This window comes from Tiliqua scincoides, chromosome 8, assembly GCF_035046505.1.
Source record: "Tiliqua scincoides isolate rTilSci1 chromosome 8, rTilSci1.hap2, whole genome shotgun sequence".
Lineage (NCBI taxonomy): Eukaryota > Metazoa > Chordata > Lepidosauria > Squamata > Scincidae > Tiliqua > Tiliqua scincoides.
Window position 1 is genome coordinate 3,727,164 of NC_089828.1, and position 16,900 is coordinate 3,744,063.

Below are 16,900 nucleotides of genomic sequence, written 5' to 3' on the forward strand. Positions count from 1 at the left end.
ATATATTATAAGAAATGAGTTTAGATGCTAGAACCCTGTTGCCTCATTTTGTATGGCCTGAAGGATCTGAGCAAATCCCCCAAGCACCAGCAGGTAAGGATCAAAAGATTAAGAACAGAATGCACACACTCAGTGGGTGCAGAAATCCATGTGCAAGAACACCTGGGACCCAATCCCAATTTTTCAAGCACCGATGCAGCTGCAGTGCAGCCCCGAGGTAAGGGAACAGATGTTCTCTTGCCTTGAGGAGGCCCTCCACGACTTCCCCCTCCACTGCAGGATGCAGCTCACGTCCAATTCACGTTGGTTGAATTGGCACTGGAAAATTGGACAGGATTGGGCCCTCAGCTGCCTTATAGCGCACAACACAAAGCATACCATGCACAGTTTGCCATTTCATGTGCTGCAGCTGCCGAGGTCTGTTTTGAATGGTTAACTATCTTTTTTAGGAGGGTAATTGTGTTTTTCTCATGTATCTTTAGCAAGAACAAGCAAACTTCTGGTTTTTAAACTGGTGGAAGGCTAACATACATCAACGCACCAAGGAGCAGGTGCAGGAGAGTCTTCTCTCAACAAGGGCTTGGAGATTGTCCCTGGTGTGCAAATGGGGGAGTTACGAGTTATGTCCCTCTTTTCTTCTGAGAGAAAGCCAAGCGTCTGCCTAATCCAGCATCTTAGCACCATATTCATTCTCCCATAATAGTCAGACACCTACAAGCAGGGTATGAGGGCAACAGCCCTCTCGGACTGTAGCTCCCTAGCAACTGCCATTCAGAGGTACACTGCTTCTAAACATGGAGGCTCTACACAGCTAACATGACTCAGAGCCACCTACAGACCTCTCTTCCTGCAGGAATTTGTCTAATCCCCTGCAAAAGCCATCTACGCTGGGGCCCGTCACCCACATCCTGAGGCTGCTAATTCCATGAGTAAATAGTGTGTGGTGTGAAGAATGACCGGGGATGGGCCGTGACTCGGATGACTTGGATTCGAGTTGCAAAAACACATTTTTTGCAACTCGAACTGACTCGAGTCACAAGTGTCAAAAATTTGGGCACTGACTCAAGACTTGAGGGTTTAACCCTAAAAATGAAAAGACTTGAATAGACTCAAGTGTGTGCTTAAGATTCTGGGGTGGGTGCTGTGTTTTTTTTGCTGCTTCTGTAACTCATCTTGTTTCTTGAAAAGTCTTGGATTCGAGTCAAAATGACTCCAAAAAATGGCTCTGGATGAGTCGCGATGGTCGCTTGTTATGGCTCGTTTGTGTCTCGAGTCAAGGGGAGCAGAGACTTGGGACTTGAGGAAGTAGCTCCAACACATCCCTGAGAATGACCACATGTCTTTATTTCAGTGACACAGTTTGCTTAGGCTTAGTGGTGGTGGGGGGGCTCAGAGGACTTGCGGTTTCATGGAAAGGGCAGGTTTTATGTCGGGCTCTGAAGGAGGGAAAGGTTGCATTCAGAGGTCTTCTAGCAGGTGGTTGCAGGCATAAAGGGTGCGAGGTTGAAAGGAAACAGGAGGCCTCACACCCTGGCTAGATGCTGCAGTTCTGCTTTTGAAGTTCTCCGCTTGCTTTGTAATGTTCCCCCAGCCAGCATACATTATTCACAAGGGCTTTGTCTCCCCCTTCAAAATGCTTCGATTGCCCTATTTCTGCAAGGCTTTGTACAAATGCCAGCATTTTCTCAGACGGGCCAAATAAAATACATATGTCGGAACCTTTCTTCAGCGTAAGAGTCATGGAGAAAAAGCTAATGAAAGTTGGAGAATCCCAGTGACTCACACCTGTATTAATTATTTTTAGTGGGCCTTGGATTTAGTCAATGAGAATATTATCCTGTAGGGATTGAGAATACAATGCGAACAGGAAACTTTTAAAAAGAGCATTTCTATGCCGATATTATCTCACTGCTCCAGGACACAAGATTCACTTAATTGCAGCCAAGAAAGTTTTGGGTTACCCTCTTTGCAGAAAAAGGCAGCCCGTTCAGTCTCAGCTATCAAGGGGAAGATTTCTTTGGATGGCTCTTTCTTTTCAGATGGCTGCCTTTCCACTGAACACGTTACAGGAGGAGGGAGTTTACACAGACAAATGTGGTTTCCAAACACTCTGGATAGCGTCTGAAATTAAATTGAGAGCTTTGGAATCCAGGGCTGAGGACAGACGGTGGAAATGAAATTGCTTCTCTTTGCAGATTATCACCTGCCTTTTCTTGGTGAAAGGAAAGATTCACCACTAGTGAGAGTGGGGAGAAGCTTTGGAGACCCTACAGCATTTCAGCTGAGTAATGCACCCCCATCAAAGGGGCAGGGTCCCAGAGACCTCAACATGCCTGCATGTGAGCCAAAAGAAGAGTTTTAGGGAGATTTCTTTCTTGGACTCCAGAGAAGAGCTCTTTGTAATATGTGAACTATATCTTGTTGGATCAGACCAAGACTAGGGTCAGCTAGCCCAGCTGATGGTCCCAGGACGCAGGCACACAGCTACCTGCTCACAGCTAAGCAGATTTAGGCCTGTTCAGTGTTTGGCTGGGATTTTGGATGCCACCTGGATTTCCCCAATAGGGGAATATAATGTGATAATACAAATTGGGATCTTACCCTGAAGTTTTATGCACCTTACAAGGTGGACAAGGGGGTGACCAGTGGTGTCAAGGAGGTGTGTGACTGGGATGGAGTGCTCCAGGTGGCACGCTTGGAGATGGGGCGGGATTGAGGAGGGTGATGGACACATCGCCGGAGTCTACGTCATGTGGAGCTCCATGCTGTGTTTAGCAGCAGAAGAGCCACAGCCCTTGTATTGGATTGCCCACAAATTTTTAGAATGATGATCTGTTGGGACCCACTGGCAGTGATGTCATGGCCAGAAGTGACATCATCAAGAAGGAAAAATTTTTAACACCATACAAAAAGATCAAAACAATTAATTACGAAGATTAAACGTTTACAATAAGTTTTAAAATTTATTTAAAATAAAGAACCACCCTCCCAAGCAGTTGCTGATCTGATTAATTCCCCAAACATCCCAAAGGCTGAAATCCTAGCCACACTTACCTAGGAGTAAGCCCCATTGACTATCATTGTAAAAAGCCTCTTAAAAGTACAGATCTGACACATTACCCCAAATGTAGTCACGTACCATGGTAGCATCAAGTCTATTTTAAAAAATGTAGATTGAAATGAATGGGATCCCCCACCTGAAACTGACTTGTGACCCACCTAATGGGTCCCAACCCACAGTTTGAAAACACTGCTGTAGGCATGCCCAGTAGGCCAAATAGGGACTGAGTTTTGATCTTCCAGACTGGAGCACATTGTGGCAACCTCTGTGCTTCTCCAGCAATGCTCCAGTTATCCTTTCCAATAAGCCCCCAACCTCCTAAGCCAGGACGAAGGATTCAACATGCAGAATGAAACAAAAATAAAACTGAAAGCCAAGACGGCTGCATTCTCCAGGTGAAGTCATGTGTGAGGGGTTGTTGTTTTTTTTGTTTGTTTTTTTTGTTGCTGCTGCTAATTATTTCAAGAAATCGACAGTCCCAGAGCCGTGTGTCACCAGGGATGGCTTTGTCAGGCTCTTTTAGAACTAGCTCTTGCAAAGACAAATGCTGCTGTCCTTCAGGTATGTGCAGCCTTGCTTGCTGGATTGCATTTCATACTCTTCAAACTTTTATTACATGTTTTGTTTTGTTTTTTAAAAAGCCCTTACTGAACAGCATTTGCCTGCTGTCCCTTGTCTGGTGTTGGGAAAGGTCTCTTGAGGTTGATCTACCTCAGGTTTCTTCCTGTTCCACCAAATGAAAGTGGAGGTCCCCTGACACTTGGGTTTTCAAACACTACCTCGCTTAGGGCTACAGCCACAACCCTCTCCACCAGAGGCGTCACTAGGGTTTGCAGTGCAAAGGGGAGACAGAACCAGGGGACATCCACTAAAATTGAGTGTTGGGCGGGTTAGGACAGACAAAAGAAAATATTTCTTTACTCAGCGCGTGGTCGGTCTGTGGAACTCCTTGCCACAGGATGTGGTGCTGGCGTCTAGCCTAGACGCCTTTAAAAGGGGATTGGACAAGTTTCTGGAGGAAAAATCCATTATGGGGTACAAGCCATGATGTGTATGCGCAACCTCCTGATTTTAGAAATGGGTTAAGTCAGAATGCCAGATGTAGGGGAGGGCACCAGGATGAGGTCTCTTGTTATCTGGTGTGCTCCCTGGGGCATTTGGTGGGCCGCTGTGAGATACAGGAAGCTGGACTAGATGGGCCTATGGCCTGATCCAGTGGGGCTGTTCTTATGTTCTTATGCATCATACCCATGATGGACCTCCTCCTATACCAGACCATACAGAATAAATTACAATATCACATGCCCAGACTTAATGTAGTGGCATGTTGGGTTGGTCACTAGGGTTGGTGTCACCGCCATTTGCTTATTCAGTTGTGTGAATGTCATCCAATTGGCCACTGGTTTTTGGTTGGTTACTGATTTGTTGGGTGACCTGTACTGCTCTACATTAAAATAAGGCCCAAATTTTCAGAGTACCCTTGGAATTCCTGTTCAGAGCAATTGGGATTAGTCACGAGCAATCAACATCTATTCTCCACAAACATTTTAAGGATAGCAAGAGGAATGTTTACTTCTTGCCTGTGCTTGTGATGTCTTGCCAGAGAGCAAACAAGGACAGTCTTATTCAGCAGGTGAAATGAAGCAGGTCAAGCCAATACTGGGTTTGCAAAATAAATGCCTGGACACGTTTTTCCAGTATGGATTTAGTCATCAGTGACACAATATCTAAGTGGATTCCTTAAACTAAACATCAGAACAAAGGTACTTTTTCAGGGCCGGTTGCAAGTCCGACCGTTTGGGGAAACAAAGAAATATCAAGACAAGAGGGCATGATCCCTCTGCAGCCCTGACACCCAGTGAGGTGGAGTCTTGAAATGACTTGCTGTACTTTAAATGTCCCTTGAGAAGATAATAAACCCCTCTAACTAACTTCCTGGAATGGTGGCATTAATGATCTCCTGAAAAAACTCCACAGTCAGGGAATTAGAGGACAGGTCCTCTCGTGGATTGAGAACTGGTTGGAGGCTAGGAAGCAGAGAGTGGGTGTCAATGGGCAATTTTCACAATGGAGAGAGGTGAAAAGCGGTGTGCCCCAAGGATCTGTCCTGGGACCGGTGCTTTTCAACCTCTTCATAAATGACCTGGAGACAGGGTTGAGCAGTGAAGTGGCTAGGTTTGCAGATGACACCAAACTTTTCCGAGTGGTAAAGACCAGAAGTGATTGTGAGGAGCTCCAGAAGGATCTCTCCAGACTGGCAGAATGGGCAGCAAAATGGCAGATGCGCTTCAATGTCAGTAAGTGTAAAGTCATGCACTTTGGGGCAAAAAATCAAAACTTTAGATATAGGCTGATGGGTTCTGAGCTGTCTGTGACAGATCAGGAGAGAGATCTTGGGGTGGTGGTGGACAGGTCGATGAAAGTGTCGACCCAATGTGCAGCGGCAGTGAAGAAGGCCAATTCTATGCTTGGGATCATTAGGAAGGGTATTGAGAACAAAACGGCTAGTATTATAATGCCGTTGTACAAATCGATGGTAAGGCCACACCTGGAGTATTGTGTCCAATTCTGGTCGCCGCATCTCAAAAAAGACATAGTGGAAATGGAAAAGGTGCAAAAGAGAGCGACTAAGATGATTACGGGGCTGGGGCACCTTCCTTATGAGGAAAGGCTACGGCGTTTGGGCCTCTTCAGCCTAGAAAAGAGACGCTTGAGGGGGGACATGATTGAGACATACAAAATTATGCAGGGGATGGACAGAGTGGATAGGGAGATGCTCTTTACACTCTCACATAATACCAGAACCAGGGGACATCCACTAAAATTGAGTGTTGGGCGGGTTAGGACAGACAAAAGAAAATATTTCTTTACTCAGCGCGTGGTCGGTCTGTGGAACTCCTTGCCACAGGATGTGGTGCTGGCGTCTAGCCTAGACGCCTTTAAAAGGGGATTGGACAAGTTTCTGGAGGAAAAATCCATTATGGGGTACAAGCCATGATGTGTATGCGCAACCTCCTGATTTTAGAAATGGGTTAAGTCAGAATGCCAGATGTAGGGGAGGGCACCAGGATGAGGTCTCTTGTTATCTGGTGTGCTCCCTGGGGCATTTGGTGGGCCGCTGTGAGATACAGGAAGCTGGACTAGATGGGCCTATGGCCTGATCCAGTGGGGCTGTTCTTATGTTCTCCCTAATCAGGCATATACTAAAATGTTTTACAAGGTGGAAACAAAATCCCTCTTCACGATACTGAAAGGAATACAAATACCGCCCTAATCCTTGCAAGTTCTCTTCTGAGGGTGTATCTGCTGGAACAAATTACTTAACAAATGGCAGCCTGTAGAATTTCATGTATTTTGTAAAGAGACCAAACACAGCTGGCTAGTGGGGGGGGGGGAACCAACATCAGCTTTTAAAATCACACCTCCCAACCTACCAAGCATATACCACATGCAGCAGAACCAGTTAGGAAATTAGGTGGCTGAGAGGTCTGTAAGCTACTGGTAGGACACACCACTTTTGAACACACCCCTGCTTCTGGTCATGGATTGTTTACCCGCATGGACAAATGCAAACTCTTATGGAAGATTATTCCCCCTGGAACTTGCCACCAGAATAATAGCCAGACCTTGCCCAAACTATAGCAATGGTTCTGTTTTGAGAAGGGTTGTTTGTTTCAGCAAAGGCTTATAACAGAGGTCTGCACAAATTGGGACCCATCTGGCCAAACAGCTCACATATTCTACATGGGGGGACCAAGTAGGGGCTCAATAATTGCCTAGTTTTTTGGGTTGCCAATTGCGCTTGAAATATAAACATAATTTAGGGTTGGGCTGAAACATTATCCAAAAGGATCATTTGAATGAGGGGGAGGAAAATTGGCCCAATTTTTCTACTGCCCTTTGCCATGTTCCTCTTGGCAGCTAGTGGCTGCCAATTTGCTCCAGAATGCTTTCCTAAGTGATGCCATCTCTAATCAGTCGACTGGTTTGCACATTTTATAGACACTCATACCTATGTCCATACACACAGAGTCATGAACATGCATGATGCTTGTACAAAATGAGAAGCTCCCCGTCCTAAAGGGGCTCAAAGAGGGAAGAACAGAGGATTCCCTGCCTTGATTCTCCACCCTGGATCTGTCAGGTTCAGCTTTGTCTCCAACTCGCTGTACCTGACCTAGGTGGGAGCATTATTTTGTTATCTACCCTGCTGACCAGACACATTTGCCTGCGAATACAAAACCAGCAGGAAGGCTGTGGAGTCCACCACACCAGCCTAAGCACCTTGTGGAGTCCACCAAACCAGTCCATCAGGTACACTTTTTGTCAGAAGACTGTCCAGCTAGGGCCAGGAAGAACACCCAGTTGAAATTCGCACTGAGCCGTGAAACTCAGTGTGTGACCCTGGGCAGCCACTCTCTCTCTTGCTCTGCCTGGCCTACTTCACACGATGGTCATCAGAATATCAATCAAGGGTATCGGGCAGTGTGTGAAGAACCACGCGTGCCACCCTGAGCTCCTTGGAGAAAAGGTGGAATTAAAAATGCAGTTAATTAAAAGCTGGGCAGGCTCATGTTGGAATATCCAGGATCTCTCTCCACTGTCTTAGAAACAGACAAAACAGCTAAAAATATAATTGCCAGTGTCCCCAATTCTGCACATTTTCACTCCCAGCAATTGCATCTATGCCAAAATTTGCCACCCCTTTTTTCCTTTGCAGCGGTCAACCCATTTTCTGTTACCAGAACTTTCCCATGATGATTGAACATTTCCCAGTAATAAAGGATGAGTTACAACCTTCTCTTGTCAGTTAGAAGCAACTCATGCTTCCAGCTGTTCTCCTGCCTCTTCTTCAGCCCTTTTCCAGGACTGCTGGAACTTGGCAGCAAATATGCTGCAAGAGTTCGGTTGTACTGATGGATCTCCAAAGGATGCATGTATACATCATTTTGGAAGAGTGTTGCGTGGTTAACCTGGTCTTCGATTCTAAAATTCTAACTGCTGGAATTTCTCCAGAGCTGCCAAGGAAGCTCTGCTCCCTGTCCTGGAACCCCTAATTCATGATCCTAAATGTATGGGGTTGGCTAGTCAGGCACTGGTCCCCAACCACCCACAACCTACCAATCACCTACAAGTCCACTACTTTCGAAAACCTAGAGTTACATTTTTACTCTGGATTTTGGATCTCTATACCAGGGGTGTAAAATGTGTTTCAGCAGTGACCCCTCGGTACAGCTCAGTAGATGAGAGTAGGTGGTGCTAGGAGAGCCCAAGGACCTGAAAAAGAGTTTCAGGGAGGGGAGGACCTGGCTCACAGGCCTTATGTTTAACACCCCTGCTTTATACAAATTGCAGATAGAATTGTGATGCTCTAGAGCCTGCTCTCATAGTCTACTATGCCAACAAACTTCCTTCAAAGGGCTCCTCAAACCCCAACTTGTCCATGAAGCTTTAGAGGGTTGTCTGTACACTAGAACCACTGAATGTATTGCTAAAGCATTGCTTTTCTGTAATGAGCTGGAAGCAGGGGAGGGCTTCTGGGACATTTGGTGGGCCGCTGTGAGATACAGGAAGCTGGACTAGACGGGCCTATGGCCTGATCCAGTGGGGCTGTCCTTATGTTGGGCTGAGAAAGGCAAAAGGAGAGACTTACCGAGACATGGAAATCTAGGAGGTGCTTGCCCAGGTTGCAAATCTATTACCATAACACCACAATCGAGACTATAGTGTGTAGATGAAGCTTGAGGCTGTTTATGAATATTTGCCATATGGGGTCCAGATCTTGTGAGATTTGCTGGACGCAGAATTAAAATAGAAGGACTGACTTCAGTTAAAAGTTCTCTCCCTCTTGTTGGGTCTGTCACCAACAAATGGAGGCGAGTAGCTGCTCATCATAGACATCAACAATAACAAAGCAAAACACTCTTATTTGAGAAGCACTTTCCTTCAAGTCATCATAAGAGCCAAGATATTTGCCCCTTCACCAACTGGCTATGCAAATTTTTGTAGCGTTTCTTGATCTCTTTTTGGGGGGATGGGGGGGTCTAGTTCACACATGCAAGTTCACTCAGAAGGGACTTGCATGTGTGAATGAGCCAGACATCCAATGTCACATGTTGACAGTTTTTTTTTCCCATCTCCAACTCAATGACTCTGAAGGAGTTCACAAAATGTTGAAGGCCATTTCACAGGGTACATAAGTAAGCCTGAATCCACTTTTGGGAGAACAGGTACAGGGAGCTACGGGCAACCCTGGTTCCCTGACGCACGAACCTGTATGAGCCGTGGTAAATAAACAGCACAGTTTATTTCACCATCTCTCTCACATAGCCAGATCTGGTTCACAGGAACCTAGTTGTTGTGAGGATAAAAAGGGGGGGAAGTGGGAAGGGAACCATGCACACTACACTTAGTTTCTTGGAGGAAGGATGGGATAAAAATATAAAGTAAATATATGCGTTTGATGATGATGATGAATAAGATAAAAGTACTTTATCCAAAATATTTCTGTCCTACAAATTGCATTGCACAGTAGATAAATTTTATATCTAGGTGTACACTTTGCATGTAATGTGTGAATAACTGAGTGTTGAGCAAATGAGCTGTGCTCATAGACATTCTGAAGAAGCATTTAGTTGCCCTCACCTCCCAAGCCCATTATTCTCAGCATCAAGGATAGGAGCTGGTTGATTTTGTCACTTTCACCAGGACGCCTTCAGACTGTTTTGCTTTCCTCCCACACAATCCAGTAAATCTCTGAACATCCACCTGCAGGGAGACCCCCCCGCCCAGAGTCATCGTCTCCTTCCTCTTCTCGACTCATAACCTTCACGGAAATCTTCCTGAGTCAGCCACATCCTACCTGTGCTTGCTTCATGCAATTTCCTTCATGCACAAAAAGCCTCCCAAGAACCGAGTCTTGTTCCGCCAACGAAAGCAGCAGGGGCTTGGAATGTGCTGGCTTTGAGTCCACTCTGGTTCCAGGAATGAATGACATCACCGCTTTATCTGTCTGTTGTTGGACTTGGTTTCTGCACTTCCCTCCTGGCCTTTGCTCAAATCCATCCGGAGAGATCCCCCTTTCACTCACATCTACTCTTGCCAGCCTTTTCACATGGTGAGAAGAGTAAAGGGACAGCAGATTCAGCATCTGCAGTTTTTATGAGGCTGTAGGGGAGGCCCTTCGTGCAGTTAACTGAGCAGTAAATGTTTCCTTCCTCACATCCCCCTATGTTGTACCACACCTATGGCTTAGCCCTTGGAGAAGGTTCATGGAAGCAGCTGCCTCAAGGCAACCTTGCATATGGGTGCATCCTCTGGTTTTGCATATTTCTTTTGGGGTGGGAGGGAAGAAATTTCATGTTTCTGTTCTTACTGTTCCCAGCTTAGATTCAGCAGCCTCCCCTGCTTGTTCCAGCCAGATGGAGTGGCTCCTTTTCTACAGGAACTGTTCTAGTCTCTCATCAGAATGGAAGAGCAGCACTACTGGAGCAGACCTAGTTCAGCAGCCTGTTTCAACCCACTGGGGGAAGATCCATTATCATGGCATGAAGATAATAGCCCTCTCACTTTTGTTTGTTCCCAGCACCTGGAAGCCAGAGGTAGACTGTCTCTGAACATGAAGTTTCTACATAACCATCATGACCAACAGACAGTGATAGATGGCACCTCTAGGAATTTGCTTCCTTTTCAAAGCCATCCAAGGTTGTGCCATCATGACCTTCCATGCCAGTAAATTCCACAGAGTTAAATCATGACATTGGGTGGCACCAAGTTCTGGTATTACAGGAGGAGAAAGTTTCCTTTTACTTACTTCATACTAGTCATAGTTTTACAAACCACCATTGTGTCTCCCTTTGGTCACCTGGGCAAGTAGTACAGGACCAGAAGGGACAGTGCTAAGGCCAAACAAAACCTGAAGCTGGGCTGAGCAACTACAATCCCAGTCCTAGCCAAATCTCCAGTGCTGATGCAAGCAAGCCAACAGGGCATGTGCTGCATCCTGCAATCACGGAGGCCCCATCAAGGTAAGGGAATGTGTGTTTCCTTACTTTGGGGTTCCACTGCAGCTGTACCAACACTGGAAAGTTGGACAGGATTGGGCTCTACAAGTAGTAAGGCAATGGAGAACTTTGACATCTCTGCTGGAGAGAACAGAAAGCCCCTGCAGTCCTGAATTCCCGTTCATTCAGATCTGGATAAAAATACCAGAAATACAATTGAGGCATTCAGAGAGGGGCGGTAACTTTTTGCTTTATGAGAAATGATCTGTATCTATGTGAATAAACAGCTGCAGCTCCTCCTTTGCCAAACAATCCCCTCCCCACCTCCCGGAATAATACCAAGGAAATCTTAAGAACTGGAAAGCAACACAGCTAAGATTAACAGGAGGAATTATCCCTCAATTACTCATGGGCAGATTCTACTGCTTTGGCTGCTAGACTAGGAGGAGTATTAATTATGGTTAGGCTCCATATTGCCATTTAACCTTATCCACCATCTTGGTTTGTTCTGTTGAAACAAAAAAGAATGTCCCTAAGAGGACATAGAGGAGAAAAGAGGGATTGGCTGCAGCTTCTCCTGGGTGATGCTCTAGCCCAGCAACTTTCAACCAGGGTGCCGTGGCACACTGGCATGCTGTGAAAGGTCCACGAGTGTGCTGTGGGAGTTTGAAGCACAGTGGCTGCAAATAGCTGAAAAACAGATTCTGTGGCTCTGTTTCAAGGGAACTGTCTGTTGTAACACATTTCTTCCTCTGCCTGCATAGGAAGAGGGACAGACAATTCATGACTACAGAGAGTTGCCCTAGAAACAGAGCCACAGAACCCAGAAGAGTCTCCTGGAAGCCAGAAGTGACATAACAAGAGGCAGAGACCATAGAGGTCAGTGTGCCATGAGAAGAAAAACATTGAAAAACCACTGCTCTAGACTACCAGGCTCCAGTCCTCCTTCTCTGTCCATTTCCTTTTCAAATATGGGAGGACAACAAAGTGGATCATCATGTTCTGCCACCGTCAGAATCAGGCAGTGGCAGCCAAAAAGAATGCCAAGGCTATTGCATAGAAGCGCAAAATGGCTGAGCACCAGAGCAACATTTGGCACCCCACCTCAGGTGATTGCTGCTAATTGAGGGTCATTCAGTCACTTCCACTGCAGAGCAAAATTGGGGTTGGTTCTAAATGGTGACCCAGTTGGGAAGTGTGCTTGGTCCCTCCTCCATTAAGTCTCTAATTTATTTGCTTCTGAATTACTTTGCAGCCCCTTTCACAACCTTGATGCACAATCTGCAGGCCTGGATCTGTTCATCTGGATTTATTCATGACACATGGAGGAAAATAAATGTAAGTCCTCTGATCTTTTAGAATGACCTACAGAAGACTTTAACACAAGACTATCAAGCTCAGTCTCCACCAAGCGGTCACCTCTCTTGTCTGCCCCTAAATCTGACCCTGAGCAGAATTACTTGCCTGAAGTGGACTCTAGTTCATAAATGCTCACAATGTATTTGTGATTGTTTTAAAGCTGCTATTGTTGCTTATGCTCAGAACAGTGACTTGTCCAGAAACACAAGGGTAAGTCTTGCCTCACAAACCTGTTAGTATTCTTTGAAAAGGTCAACAGGCATGTGGATGCGGGGGAACCTGTGGACATTATATATCTGGACTTTCAGAAGGCGTTCCACACGGTCCCTCACCAAAGGCTACTGAAAAAACTCCACAGTCAGGGAATTAGAGGGCAGGTCCCCTCCTAATTGAGACCTGGTTGAAGACCAGGAAACAGAGTGGGTGTCAATGGGCAATTTCCACAATGGAGAGAAGTGAAAAGCAGTGTGCCCCAAGGATCTGTCCTGGGACCGGTGCTTTTCAACCTGTTCATAAATGACCTGGAGACAGGGGTGAGCAGTGAGGAGGCTAAGTTTGCAGACAATACCAAACTTTTCCGAGTGGTGAAGACCAGAAGTGATTGTGAGGAGCTCCAGAAGGATCTTTCCAGACTGGCAGAATGGGCAGCAAAATGGCAGATGCGTTTCAATGTAAGTAAGTGTAAAGTAACGCACATTGGGGCAAAAAAATCAAAACTTCACATATAGGCTAATGGGTTCTGAGCTGTCTGTGACAGATCAGGAGAGAGATCTTGGGGTGGTGGTGGACAGGTCAATGAAAGTGTCGACCCAATGTGCGGCAGCAGTAAAGAAGGCCAATTCTATGCTTGGGATCATTACAAAAGCTATTGAGAACAAAACAGCTAATATTATAATGCCGTTGTACAAATTGATGGTAAGGCCACACCTGGAGTATTGTGTCCAGTTCTGGTCGCCACATCTCAAAAAGGACATAGTGGAAATGGAAAAGGTGCAAAAGAAAGCGACTAAGATGATTAATGGGCTGGGGCACCTTCCTTATGAGGAAAGGCTACAGCGTTTGGGCCTCTTCAGCCTAGAAAAGATACGCCTGAGGGGGGACGTGATTGAGACATACAAATTATGCACAGGAAGAATAAAGTGGATAAAGAGATGCTCTTTACACTCTCACATAACACCAGAACCAGGGGACATCCACTAAAATTGAGTGTCGGGAGGGTTAGGACAGACAAAAGAAAATATTTCTTTACTCAGCGTGTGGTTGGTCTGTGGAACTCCCTGCCACAGGATGTGGTGACGGCATCTGGCCTGGATGCCTTTAAAAGGGGATTGGACAAGTTTCTGGAGGAAAAATCCATTATGGGTTACAAGCCATGATGTGTATGTGCAACCTCCTGATTTTAGAAATGGGCTATGTCAGAATGCCAGGTGCAAGGGAGGGCACCAGGATGCAGGTCTCTTGTTATCTAGTATGCTCCCTGGGGCATTTGGTGGGCCGCTGTGAGATACAGGAAGCTGGACTAGATGGGCCTATGGCCTGATCCAGTGGGGCTGTTCTTATGGCTCCTGGGACAGGCAACAGCCATTCTTTTGTACTCTAACAGTAAACCTTTACAGGTGTACAAGTGATGTGCTCTACATTAATTATGCCTTCCTCTCCGAGCATGTGCTGGGTATAGTCCTGTGGGTTCGCATACCACAGTGAGAACTATCTTGTAAAATGCGACTTTGTTCATGCATTGATCTTTTTTTTAAAATTTCAGCTTCTACAAAACAATCATTTGGTCTTTCACAGAGAAGACCTGCATTCCCCAAGCAGATGCAATGACGTGATATTTTCTGACACTCAATGGGGTACCCTGTTGCGATGGAAGAAGGCAGTTCTGCAGAGCTAAGCAACCCAAGTGGTTATGAAAGGCACTGAAGTGATTTCATACACTAATTATGCAGGCCTATGGCTTCAGCCACCTCGGTCTCTAAAAAAAGATACTGATGCTGGACTGAATTCAGGGAGCAGTGGGGGTTGTGCATCAGTCTCTGTAAAAAAAACTTACATTACAGGAGTGGGGTTTTTACTATGGAATTAATGGCTACATTTTATTGGTTTTTATTATTTTTTTTATTGACTATGTAAAATGTTATAGGAGGTGGCCTGGGGATCCTTTGGGGGGCAAAGGATATAAATTGCAAAATAGATTTTTCAGAAAAGTTTTGTTTTTGTTCCAAACTGCTTTGGGGGGAAAGAATCATCCAATCCAGGCTGATGCGACTGATCACCAACAAGGAAGCAAGAGCATGGCTGCCCCCCTGCCCAATGCTGCATAAGCATGAGGTGACAGTAAACTGGATCACAGCTTACACAAGTAAAATACATAGACCAAAACTGCACTGCCACTTTGCTAACAATTCCTTTGTCAGACACAACATGCATTGGCTATACTTAGACAGTCCATCCCCATATAGACATACTCTTGCTCTCTTCCATCTGATGGACTAGATCAGTTGAGAAGTATCCTTTGATCTACCTTTTGACAAAAGTTCTCCCATGCCTCCTCTGGTTGGCTCCAGCTTTTGCCTGTTGGGGGACAAAAGTGAGTTTGAGGTCTCATGCTACAGCCACCTTGCTAAAGCTAGGCAGGTCTTGGGCTAACCAGTACTTATATAAAAGTGAGGGTCTGTTAGTTCCATGTACAGTGCCCCAGTAAGTGATTGGGACCTCCATTTTGGAATTGGGATTAGGGACTGAGTCTGACTAAACAGCAGATGTGGTCTGTGCTGAATAAACACATTTTTGATTTTCAGTTCTGGCATAGAAAACTGTATAGTGGGAGTTGCAGATAAATGCACAGAATAAGAAAACAAACAAAATAGCCTAGAACTGCAGTGGCGACACTACAATAGCCTGGAACAACTAAAAACAGTCAAGAGAAAGTGAACATATTTGGGGAGAAATGAAGCAATTAGTCTTTGGGGAAAGCTGTTCATTCACGTCTAGCATTCCAAGACTTTTCTGTTCCCTTTGCCCTGTTAAATTTTCTCTTTTCAGCCTTTGGGAGCCTGGAAACCCCCTTGACGTTTTCTTCTCTGGTAACAGGCCTTCTTTAAACTTGGAACACAGCTTCATCTGGTCAGACAATAAAGCCAAAGTGTCATTTCAGCCTGCACTGAAATCACAAACCCTTCTTTATCATGCCTCCCCCACAAAGGTTGCCCCCAGAATTTTGCAGACTCAATAGGAAAGATGTATCATCGCTGATGCAAGAGGGCGAGGACAGACAGGACATTGAAAATGGATGACACTTAAAATGAACAGGCTGCCAATATGGGGAGAGGGAAAATGAATCAAGTCTACGCAGAGAATGTAGTGAAGGATGAGAAAGTCCTATTCAGGAGCATCCTTTGGGTCTAAAACTGTATAATCCAATCTGCTGGCCTACATAAATGCAAAAAGAGGGAGCTCTCAATATTCTGTTCAGCATGATCCAAAACAATCCTGAACACAGGAGAATGGAAGATAAAACCAAATGCTGGGACTACCAGGAAGAGGAAGCAGCAGGACCCCAATCACCAGTGTTCCCAAAGGCAACAAATTGTCCATCCTAACTAGGCTAAGAAGCACCTTTTAAGTAGTGATCTCTTATATTTAACAGGGAAAGAGCAACTATCTCTATTCATCCGAAGGTAGCTTCTTTTCCAGCAGGCATTTGCTGGTGTCTCTTTTGTGAATGTGAACCCTCTAGGGCAGGGAACCATTTTAAAATTGTGTTGAAGAACAGTATATAAACATTTCATATGATAAGGAAATAATAGCAGGTGCTAAGATTTCAAGTCCAAATTAAGACATGGCCATAGGGTTAAGTCACCTCCCACCACCATCGCCACATGGTCCTGCTCAGGAGCAGGGCATCAGTTCCCAACTGATGTGCACACATGGCCCTGGATCCAAGCACAGCCTCATGCTTTACAGGTCCAAGTCATTTGCTCTAGCGAGCAGCGGCCAGCTGACATAAGCAGCACTGAAACAGACCATGTACATGAACTAAAAATATCCAAGTTAACCAAAGCCATCCAAGTTGTAATTCTTTCTGATGGGATTCCAAGTGCGCCTCTTCTACTTGCAATGAAGAGGATCAAGGAATGCTGGGAATCTAGTCAGTATCATCTTTGCACATAAAGAGGATAGGGGTGGGTGGGCTCGAGATTGCTCTGGGGTAATAGCCAGGCAGAGCCCTGGGACTCTGGGCAGCGACTGATGTTTATGCTTATGTTGTGTTGTGTTGTCTTTGTATATTCCTGTTTTGTTTTGTTCTTTCTCTGTATTTTATGCCAATAAAGGTCTTACTGAACTGAACTGACTCGAGATTGCCTGTCCCAGTATACTTGCACTTTCAAAGCACCAGGCAGGTGGGGAGAAGCAATTTGGAGCCACAGCTTGCTTTTTCCCCTTCCCCCTTAGCTGCTGCTGTGACCCTCTTCCA